Source organism: Cynara cardunculus, assembly GCF_001531365.2.
Source record: "Cynara cardunculus var. scolymus isolate 2C chromosome LG 8, CcrdV1, whole genome shotgun sequence".
In the NCBI taxonomy this organism is placed as follows: Eukaryota; Viridiplantae; Streptophyta; class Magnoliopsida; order Asterales; family Asteraceae; genus Cynara; species Cynara cardunculus.
The window spans coordinates 3,327,727-3,340,475 of NC_037535.1; positions in this window are offsets into that span (position 1 = coordinate 3,327,727).

Here is a 12,749-nt window from a genome sequence, read left to right on the forward strand (position 1 = left end):
ATATATAACTAATTCAAAACTTTGTTTATAAGTTGTAAATTAACTCATGTACAAATTACAATTAAGATTCATATGTGAATCTATTTATGATTTACGTATTCAAATATAAATCTTAAAATGATTCAAAAATTTGAGTATAAATTTTAAATTGATTCACGTACAATGTATGATTAATATTCACATATGAACCTATGTTAGAATTTACATGGTCACATATGAGATTTACTAAAATGATAAATAATTCAATTTATAAATTGTAAAATCATCAATGATTTCAAGGTGAAAAATTGGATAAAAAATTGTTGAATATCCAGAACACTACTAGAAAACAAGGTATCAGCACGAAAATTAGCGACTGAAAAAATCTCTTGCTGATCAACGAGAGATCAATGAGGGAATGGCCAAAAACCAATTCCCTCGCTGATCCGTCGCTGAAAAGTTCCCTCGCAAATCCGTTCATTACCTACGAGCTTTTGACCGACGAACTATCAGCGACGAAAGACCCCATTAGTGATGGATCTGCGAGAGAATTTTCCCTCGTTGATACTCTTCATTTTTGTAGTGAAAGTGGTTATAGAAAAAATAGGAAATAAAATAAGATATCTGTTTTCCCATGCTTATCTTAATTAGTAAAAATAAACTTAAAAATAGAAAATTTAAATTACTGGTTGAGATTGTTTCTCTCATTCTTATATTTTTTTTAGACTTCTCATTTGAACTTATGACTAAATATATGTGTGTGTGTGTATATATATATATATATAATATATATATAATTGTTTGATAATTGTTTAAAATGGAATTAAGGTGTTGAACGGTTAAGAGGGGTCCAAGATACAAATCATTCAGAGGGTTTTAGAACTAGTAAAATACAGACATTTTTTTGTCAACTATGATTTATCTCTTAATGATTTAAAAACAACATCTTAATAGAACTACTAAAAAGTAAACAAAATCCGATAGTATCTTGAATTTGGTTTCGTTTGGTACCAACGGTTTATACAAACTGTTATAAAATTAATTTTATTAAATTAAATTAATTAAAAATTAATATATAAATAAAAAAAATTACCAACTTTTGATGTATAGAATTTGTGATTATCAACCTTGGGAAGTGAATCGACACCATCTCCTAGAAACAAAAAGATGCTCTCTTCCAATGAAATATTTTTTAAATAAATATAAACGTTTTTTAATTATATTTATGTATATAAATTGAATAAAAATTCTATTAATTAATATATTTTATTATTTAATTTGTTTGTTTGTATTAGTTAAAATACTATATTATTAATAAATATATTATGAAATGTTAAAATTTATTAACTTTCTAATATGTTTTTTTAGTCATTTTTATATTTTTCAACTAATTTATCAGATAGTTTTTATTTAACGTAATTAGTTCATTAGTTAACTTATTACCTAAGGCTAGTTTATCAGCCAATAGCTAGCTTATCAACTAGTATGCCAAACGAAGCCGAAACAGTTCCAACAGATTCTCTAAAATATCTTTAAAATAGAGAATTGAAAATCAAAATTTACAAAAAAAAAAAAAAATTCAATCAACTCCAATAGTTTTTCTCATTTTAAAAATTATATTATTATTTATATTATTAAAATATTCAATTATAATAGTTTCAAGAAAACAAGTACAAATTAACTATGCATACAGAATCTATCAATTTCTCTAATATTCTTATTTTATTATTTCATATGAATCAGTCAAGTTTTGGAACTTAGGGGCCGTTTTTACTAAACGTTTACCTGGTAAAAGTGATGATAAAGATGAAGAATCTTATCCGATAAGTGAGGGTGATGACTCTTATTTGGGTAAGTGCTTACCAGGTAAATTGTTGCATATGATACATTTTGATGTACTACAATCTTACCCTATAAAATAAATTATAGTGTTGACTCCTAACATTAAACAATTACCGGGTAAGCATTTAGGTAAACAGCCTCTCACTTATTTATCTCAATTTAAAGAAAAAACTTAAATTATCTTAAATATTTTAACAAAATAAATTAGATTAAAAATAAGTATTTTATTCTCTTTAATCCGAAAACCCATATTGATATTAATATTTTTCATATGTACGTATATTTATAGAACACTTTTACTAAATTAAAAAAACATTTACTACTTTATATTCTACATGTATATATATATATTATATTATAAAACATTTGACAAAAACTTTTAAAAAATATTTATTATGGATAAAGTACTGTGTATTAATGCATATTACTTATTTAAGATTACAAGTAAATTGTGACTAAGTACAACTTATTAAAACTTCATTTTTGAATTCGTATAACTAATTACAGATAAACATAATCAAATACAATATAAACATCTCATTTTAAATATAAAAAACAAAAATATAATTAGAATAATCATTGAGTTTTAACAGAATCATTATCTTTATAAAATTTTATTATTAAGTCAAAAATAAATTATTTCACTAAATCGTAAAATTTAATATTAATAATTGTATTTATTTTTAAACTATAATAGTTTATAGTAAAAAGCCAATTTTTTTCTTCTAAATTAACAAAAAAAAAAAAAAAAAAAATGGTTTATAATGTGGTATGTTCAATGTACAAATGAAATAAATATTAAATAAAATATTAAAAAAAATAGTAAATAGAAAAAGGTATGAATCATAAGATAGGGACATTGATTGATGCATACATTACAATTAAAAAACCATAAACTCATAATCAGAAAATGACCCTTTACCTATTTTAATTGCATTAGAATCATCAATCAAAACAACTTATGTTCTAATACATTATATATTTAATATTTAATATTAATTTAATGGTTAATAAAATAATGGGGTGAACTGAATTTATCAAAATACAAGACAGGTTATGAGTTCGATTTCAGCCTTCTAGCCTCAGCCACTGAGTGAGCAAAAAGTTATATCTCAAATTCACTACAACAAAATCGGGTTTATAAGACACTCTTAAATTCTAAGTATCCTAATAGACCTTTTTATAAGACTTAGTTTATAGGAGCAAAAAAGTAGTACATATCTAAATGTGTTGTAATAATTTTATATGACGTCATAATAAGTGTTTTAAGACACTTTTAATATAAAGCGTCTAATTATCAACTTTATAGAATACTATTTGAAGAAAAAAATGTCCTATAAAAACAAGTGTTCCATAAAAAGTTGAGTTTATAGGATGATTTCTCAAAAATGTCATATAAAGTTGTTAATGCGACGCTTTGTATTAAAAATGTTCTAAAAAACTTTTTAAAACGCCCAAAAGCGTCATATAAACTTATTACAACGCATTTAGATAGGACGCTTTATATTTTGGTTCTATAAATTAAGTCTTATAAAGCGGTCTATTGGGACACTTAAAGATCGAAGGTGTCCTATAAACCCAATTTTATTGTAGTGATTGGTGTCATTGGAGACGGGTTCCGTACCTGCTGGGTTGCCGATAACCAACTTTTGCTCAAATAGCATTTTATTAACAAATTAAAGATAAATTTGTAGGTATCATTTTGGCTGAAATTGTGTTAAAACAAATCAGTAGAATTAAACCGTTCTTTTTGAATAATCGTGGATGTTCAAATCAGTTTGTAGACATCTCAATTATTAATATATAACTACTTAGGTTGTGGCACACTGGCTAAGACTCAGGCGGGTGTAGTGAAAAAACTCATTTACTATGGGTTCGAATCTGGGTGCTATAAAAGCACTTGTGGCCATGGAGGTTCATCTGCGATGACTCCAAGCCATTCGTGATCACCTGGGGGATTAATCGGTACGCGTAAACTGTCTCAACAACTCCCAGTTATCCAAAAAAAGTATTAATACATTCTAATTTTGTTATTGTTATTAAATACATGAATGAATCGTTAATAACTTCTGAAATAAGACTAGAATTTTTTAAATTTTGTCTGGTTTTTAGAACATCATGATTTCATCAGCAATAAAGTTTTAGATATAATTATCAGTTTTATACAGTATTACAATTATGTAACGTAAAGATTTCAAATTGTTACTACTTTTATATCGTTAATATTTTAGACGGAATTGCTTTTGAAATTCTTATAAAACACATCGCCTTTTGAAAATCGTTCGTCAAAAAAATAGTTATATATTAAAAAGATATATATATATATATATATATATGTATATATATTATAATAAAAATCAATCATATTCCTGATTTGTCATAAAAATAATCCCATTTGGTAATAAAACTACTTATATTCTAATAAACGAATAGTAAAATAATGCATTATTTAAAAAATGATAATGTTTTTAAAACTTTTTTAATTACCAAAACCCATCACGCTTTAAAAATAAATCGAATAAAAAAAACCACATTATATAAAATATTTTGGGACTTTGAATTCTCTTAATATTATATATATACAATATTTGGTCAAAATTTAAGTCGGAATTTAGATTTATATCAAGATTATTTATGTTAAACAATTAGAGATGAATCTATGGGATGGATGTTGACGTCTTAATGGGACGGGGATTCTTCGCTTTGATGAGTAACGGAGTATGGACGGGGCTTATTTGCCTACTCGAAGTAGGGGTGGAGTCTAGGATGACATTACCCGTTCCTAATCTTACTTGATTAAAAAATTTTATTTCGTTAAAAATATATGTATATAATATATATATACACACACATACACACACACACATATATATATATGTGTGTGTGTGTGTATATATATACATACATAAATATACATGTGTGTATATACTTATATATATAGGGTTGATTTCACGTTAGACATAGTTGTTTTCGTGAGACACATTTTTACACTTGAAACTTCACAACAAAATGTTGTAAGGTAAAAAAAGTTGAATCTTCATAACAAAAACACTGTGAATGTTACCTTCACAGTGTTTGTTTTGAAGCTTCAAGTGTAAAAATCGTGTCTCACGAAAACAGTTTTGTCTCACATGATCCCAAGTGTGTGTGTGTATGTATATATATATATGTGTGTGTGTGTGTGTAAGTATATGTATATATATGGGCCTAATCAAATGAGAACTGCTTAGTTTGTGGTAACCAGAAGATCCAACGTGAACCAATCATTCAAGATAATTAATATGATTTTTTTTAAATAAGTAAAAGGGTAAATTAGTAAAATTGTGTTGCGTATTCAATTTATCTTAATTAATTTAATATTCAAAAATCAAAATTTGAAATTAATTAGTTCTCTCTCAATCACACAAATGGATCGACAAGTTCCTTCATTCTCCCTCAACTTTGGCTACCACAGCATCCCCTCACTGTTCATCATATGCCTTCCATAAAGCTTTGATTCCTAGAAAATCGAACAACATGATTTTTCTTTAAACCTAAATCTGCATCGCACATAGATCTGGAAAACTTACAAGGTTTTCTTTCTTTTTCAGAAACCGATTAGGAATCCAGATTCCGTGTTCCCCGTCGTCACTGGAAAGTCGTTCACTTTTTGTCCCCGTCCTATCACCGATGAGGGGTTTCGCCGGAGTTACGTCACACTAAAACTCCATATCTCTATCTCCATTGAAATCATATATGAAAACTATTGTATGTATCAACGTGAGGATCCAATCGCTTTGATTAAATTTAGATATCCAAATCAATGATTTTTTTTTTCAAAGTTTGATTGTGGGTTTGGTTTTAAATTTTGGGATAATCGATTAAATTTAGATTGTAGGTTTGATTTTGATTTTAAGGTTTGGGTTGATATCATAGTTGGTATGACAATGGTATCACATTGTATATCTTAAGGGTCATCGATTAAATTTAGATTATGAGTTTGATTTTGTTTTTAAGGTTTGGGTTGGTATCATAATCGATATCACAGTGATATTACAGTGAGTTTCACATTGTGTATTTTTTTGATTACTTGGTACTCACATTGTGTATCTTTGTAATTACTTAGTACCCGCCGGGATGATGTTCACCGGACTCCGGAGATCCGAGGTCGGAGCGAGGAGTTTCTAAAAATACCTAAAATGCCCTCTAAWTATAATTTTAACTCAAACTACCAAAATTACTAATTTTCTAATTTATCCTTTAATTTGTGGTTGAAATTAGATTTCACAGTTATCATAAAGTAATCAATTCTCTTATATATATATATACTTGGGATAATGTCAGACCAGTCTGTTTTCGAGAGACCTGTGAGACCACCTTTTTACACTTGTAACTTAACAACAAAACACTGTGAATGTAACATTCACAGTGTTTTCACTGTGAAGGTTCATATATGTTTTATGTTCACAATGTTTTGCTGTGAAATTTTAAGTATAAAAATGTGGTCTCACAGGCCTCAAAGAAACAAGCTGATCTCACGTGAACCCAACCCTCCCCCCCCCCACACACACACATATATATATATATATATATATATTGTATGTGTGTGTGTTTGTGAATCATGTATGATTTCATACATGAATCATATACGATTTTGTATATTGAAGACATTTTTCTTGTTTTTTTTAAATAGTTAGCTTTCTCGTTTGAAACTTCCCTTATACACACACGTACACACTAGCTAGTACGTCTACCTGCGCAATGCGCGATATGTAAAAAATTTCTACGTTGTTGCCATAAAGACAAGATTGCATACATAAAATGACAACAAAACAAGATGGTTTTGTTACCCCGCGAAGATACCCGTAGAATTTCAAATACCTTGAACATTCCTAATTGTACCTAGTTATGTATAGCTATTTATATAATGTTTTGAACATGAAAAACTACCTATGCAACCCTTAATTGCAAAAATATCCTGAACTGTTACCACAAATCATAGGTTTCATTTGTTAAAAGTTTCAGCGCCTTAATCTCTTTCGGATCATGTTTAAGGAGGGAAACACTGTAAAAAACCACCAATTCCTTAAAATTCGAGCGTCAAGTGTGATTGTTGGGCAAATTGTCGAAATTTTCAATCACTCAAAATAAAATCCATAACCCGCATTTTGTCAATTAGAACAAGCCCTAAATTTATCATATTTCTCGGATTATCGACCAATCCAATAAACCCATAAATGCAATTATACATATTCACATAACACACACAATCATCAAATTAGGTTAACGGGGAATCTTAAGTGAAAAAACTTGATAATGGGTTTGAGAAAACACTTGTAGACATTTACTATCATCAAACTGTTTGTAATACTTCCGAAACGTGCCCTCCTCACCGATGCCAGAGATGGGCATGAAGGAACAACTAATAGTGGTCCTCGTCTGGTTGATTTTGTTGAATGGGATGACGTATCACAATTTCTGAACGGGAAACCAGTAACAGGGAGGGGTTTTTTTTAACCTAGTCAATAAAATTCATTTTGACTATTGACTTCATTGAAGTCGTTAAGACGCCATTGTAGGGTGGACAATTCATAGGAATTGCGGGTGAGAGAAGACAATCAAGTAGGGAAAGAGAGAAATTAGGGTGGATTCGAAGGAAGGTGGATGAGGGTGATTGCACAGCAAATGGGTGTTGTAGGTTATGGGCTTTGAGACGTGTACAATAAGTATAATAATTGAAAATTTTAATGGGGAGGAGAGTAGTTGGGACTTACAGATGGAAGCTTTAAAATACGTACATTAAGCTTGAGAGACAGTACCTCTTAAAATATCAAGATAAGCGTAAATGTCCTTTTATAAAGTAGTATAGATAAATAAGGCTGTAAAACAAATTAAATAAATAACTATAAGGTATAAAACGTAAGGGACACGATAAATTTAACAAAATAAATTCATTTTGAGGGTATTGTGTATAATTTCTAAAAAAAAAACATATTCTTTAATGTATTTTAAATCATATATAATTATTTATTTTAATATATAATTATTTGTTTATAATTTTAAAATACATTTTTTTATTAAACGGATTCTTCAAATCCACGGGAGAATCCCCCCCCCCTCCCCCCGCGAACCCGTCAAAATTAGTCGGGGTGGGGTAGGGATGGGGGGTTTAAACAGGGTTTCGGGACAGAGAATGCATTACCTACTCAATACTCGCCCGTTTCCATCCCTATAAACAATCGTTGCAACAAAAGACGCCTGTTAGGATGCCTATTAGCGTCTTAAAAACCTATTTAATAGGACCCTCAAATTTAGAAGACCAAAATGTCGATGTCCTATATTAAGACGTTACAATAGGTTATTAAGACAAAATTAGACGATCTAACAAGTTCTACAGTATGAAGCAAATTCAGAAGCTTATAAAATATTTTACGTAACATTGATGGAGTATAACATATGAAACTTTTTATGTGGTCGTTAAATATATTTACCTACTATTACATTCAGTAACACATATTGGTGTCTTAATAAGTGGCTTTATAGGACATCATGTTAGCCTAATAGGTCCTATAAATTTCTTGAGCCAAGTAGGTTACACGCTAGGGGAAATCGGTTCTACAAGTTAAGTGTTCTATTAACTCTTTTTATAAGACATTTTTCGAGACTTTATAATGATAGGACACCATATGAGATTAATAAACTTACAAATTAAGGGGTTGTTTACCAAATTTTTTATTAAGTCCTGTATGGATAAATTTGTCTATCTGGATAAATATGTCTGTCTGGATGAATGGATGTTGTTGTTTATTTTTTTTTATCTGAACCGACGGTCTGAATAACATAAATGAACAATTTACCCCCCCTCCCCAATATTAATTATTTGAACATCAAAACAAAAAATCATAAAGAGGCCGACGATGGCTTGTCTCATATAGAAAGGAGGCGATGCTTTAAATAAGGGGTAGATGTGTCATTTTTGTGGCTGAATGGGGACAACACACCATTTCTATCTGTGCGATCAAGCCATCTTCTGTGCAAATAAGCCGTAAGTAAACAACCCAAATGAGTTGTGCGAATAAGCCAGATTGACCAATAAGCCTAATTAAACCGCAAGTAAACAGCCCCTAAGTGTTGTATTGTATTTGTATCAATAGAAATACATTAACTAAAATGTTCTTTTATGTCTTTTATAGGATGCTTTTTGAAAACATGATATAAATTTTCTTGTTAAAGTAATTAAACCATTGTTAACCACAAGGATGATGCCTAATTGGTTTAAGTTTGGGCTCCAAAGATCAAAAATGTCTGAAGGTCACATGTTTAAATCCAAAGAGAAATAAAAATCTCTTTCTAGCCATGGAAGTTCAAATGTGGTGACTTCGTGTTACCCGCAAAACAGGTGGTCATACTATTATTAGTCGAATCGTACAACGAGTTGAATATCCAGATTAATAAAAAAAAGTTTAAACCATTGTTTATTTTATTAAAATTAAACACATTTGCAATTTTAAATCCGAGAATAAATTAAGTCAAAGATTAGGATAAGTAATTATTGGTTCCATAATTGGTGGCTATATGATTTGATCATGATTAGTTGTAGGGTTTGAGTTTAATAAAAAAAATTATTTTGAAGTTATACTTTATATATTCATTCACATTATTACTAAAAGACTTGGGATCATGTGAGACCAATGGTTTTTCGTGAGACTCGTAAGACCAAATTTCAATCATTGGATTAAATTTACAATCGTCAAATTTGAACATTCATAAACGTCACGAGACTTCTCAATAATTACAAAATTGCCACATTGCAACTTTAGTCCATTAGATCATTAGTTTATAAATTTAATCAATGAACATAAATTGGTCTTACGGGTCTCACGAAAAACTTTTGGTCTCACGTAAACCCAACCCATTACTAAAATTGATTTATATGATGTCAAAATGTTCACGTGTTATGATAGACGAATTTATAGGAACAAAATTTTGTGTCATATCTAAAAATATTGTAATAAGTTAAAAACGTTTTTTGACATCTTAACTAGTTTTTTTTTGTACATTTTTTAAAAAGAAAGTGTCATATTAGCCCTTTTATAGGATGGTGCTGCTTGGTGGTCGACGGTAATAGTGGTGATAGGCGATGGTGGTTGGTGGCCGACGGTGGTTAGGTAGAGGCAATGGTGGTTTGTGGCCGACGGTGGTTATGGAGGTAGAGACAATGGTGGTTGGTGGACAATGGTGGTTATGGAGGAAGTGAAGATGGTGGATTGTGGTGGTTGTAGCTGTTGACAATAATGGAGGAGGTAGTTGTGACCAATGTAGTGAAAGTAGTGGTGGTGGTTATAGTGGAGGTGAGGTGGCAATGGACTGTGGTCCATGGTGGTTGTGGAGGTCATGGAGGAGGTTGTTGCAGTAGAAGAGGAGATGGAGGTGGCCAATTGTGGTAGTGGTGGTAGCAATAGATGGTGGTGATCGGTGGCTGATGGTGGTTGTAGAGGTGGCAATGGACAGTGGTGGTTGTGGAGATCATGGAGGAGGTTGCTGTAGAGGAGGAGTTGTAGGTGGCCAACGGTGGTAGTGTTCGTCGCAATAGATGGTGGTGGTCGGTAGCCGATAGTGGTTATAGAGGTGACAATGGACGATGGTGGTCAGTGGCCAATTATGGATGTAGAGATGTCAATGGACGGTGGTGTTTGGTGGCCAATGGTGGTTGTAGATGTGTCAACAGACGGTGGTCGTCGGTGGCTGCCTTGGTTGTGGAGGTGGTGGATGAGGTTATTGTAGTAGTGGAAGAGTTGGAGGTGGCCAATGACGGTAGTGGTAGTGGCAATGGACGGTGGTTAGTGGTCGACTGTGGCAGATGTGACGATAGACGGTGGTTGTGGAGGCGTTGGAGGATGTTGTTATAATTCTTTTTTACCATTTTTATTTTATTACTTTTTCATGATTTATTTTTCCTCTCAACACCAATTTATCTAAAAAAAATTCAAGACAATATATATTTATTTTAAGGATAAAGATTGATTACTCTTAAAAAATGTATTTTATCTCTCAAATCGATACGATTGTGTCTTCTGTAGTCAAACCACGATGACTTCCCCCCAAATCAAACCGCGATTTTGTTGACCATCTTGAAGATGCATCCGCTCGAAGAAATTCCGGGGTCCACTATTGTTTGATCCTATAATCTTAAGTCGTATAAAATAGTGTATTAGGACAATCGGACATTTTTAGTGTTTTATAAACCCGATTTTGTTGTAGTGAGATACAAGCATATTGCGTTGACTGGCAATAGCGTGGATGACTTTTCCCAGAACCTTGATGGCATTGACCAGCCGCGTCCTTTTTGACATGTTGTATCACATTTAATTATAGTAATCTTGTCCTTCTCGTATTTCTTGCAAATTGACTTATTTCTCGAATAATCATATATATATATATATATATATATATATGGTCGGTTCTAGTGAGAATGAAAATTATGGCGAGAAGGGTAAAAAGTAACCTCCACCTTTGATCAATGCTAATTGAAGATCAACACTAATGCAATGCACTCAGAGCACCATATCAATTCTCATGAGAAGCACAATTCGTAGAATAAGGGTGAGATTAAAAATGATCAAAAGGTTCATATCTATTATTATACTTCTCAATTTCACTCTTATTTTCACACGATTCTTGTGTATAAAGCATTTCACAAAAACTTTTAAAAATCATTCTTTATGCATGAAATACTGTTTATTAATACATATTATTTAAAATTTAAGATTACAAATAAATTGTACGTAGTTCAACTTATTAAAGCTCCATTTTTGAATTGTATAACTAACTGCAAATAAACATAATCAAATACATAATAATCTTCTCATTGTAAATATAAATAATTTAAAATATAATTAGGATAATCATTGAGTTCTAACAAAATAATTATCTTTATAAAAATTATATTGTTAAGCCAAAAATAAATTACTTCACTATTATAATAAAAAATTAAAATTAAATAAATTGTACAAAAACAACACGAGAACTTTTAAATAGTTAATTTGATATTAATATTGATACATTTTTTTCAAAATTTATGATATCTTCAAATTTATTTTTATTCAAAAGTAACATTATTTTTATCAACATCACATAAACTGTATTATATATCAACATAGACAAAAAATAAAACGAAAGATTAAGATGTATCTTACTGCATTACACGAGTATCCTTCTGATGTATATATATACATCAATTAAAATTGGTTATACACACAATATAAAGGCACACGTGTCGATGTACATGCACAATAAATAATAGTGAGTGAGTGCATGACTTGTAATATATAATAACAAACGCATCTGGAATTAAGAATCATCGGTTACTTTACATCTGAAAACGATATGTTTTTAAAAAATTCTATCAATTGACGTAACCATCATTATAATATACATCTCATTTATTGGAATAATCTAACCTACGATTTTAACAATGTCCAATTCTTTTTTTATTTTATTTCTATTTATTTTTTTATATATATATAAAATTCAAATCACAAGTATAATTCACATGTGAATATATTAATATAATACTTTTATTATAGTATACAACATTTAAACTATATGAAACTGATTAATAACTAACTGATAAACATGTCGAAATACAAGGTTTCTTGCTATATCAAAACCATACAAGTACATTATATACTAGTTGTGTACCCGCGCAATGCGGCGGGAGCCATGAATTTTACCGATTTAGAAGTTCCACTGGTTTTATAAGATAAGATTTAACGATGATATATGTTACACTTGGTCTTTACATATTAATACAATTTGAATAAATAAGAGTTATGGTTCCAATTACAGACTATCAGGGCCGGCCCTGAGATTTTGGATGCCCACGGCGGAAAGTCAAAAAAATGCCCCTTATATGTGTAAATAAAAACCAAAATAAACTATTTGAAGGG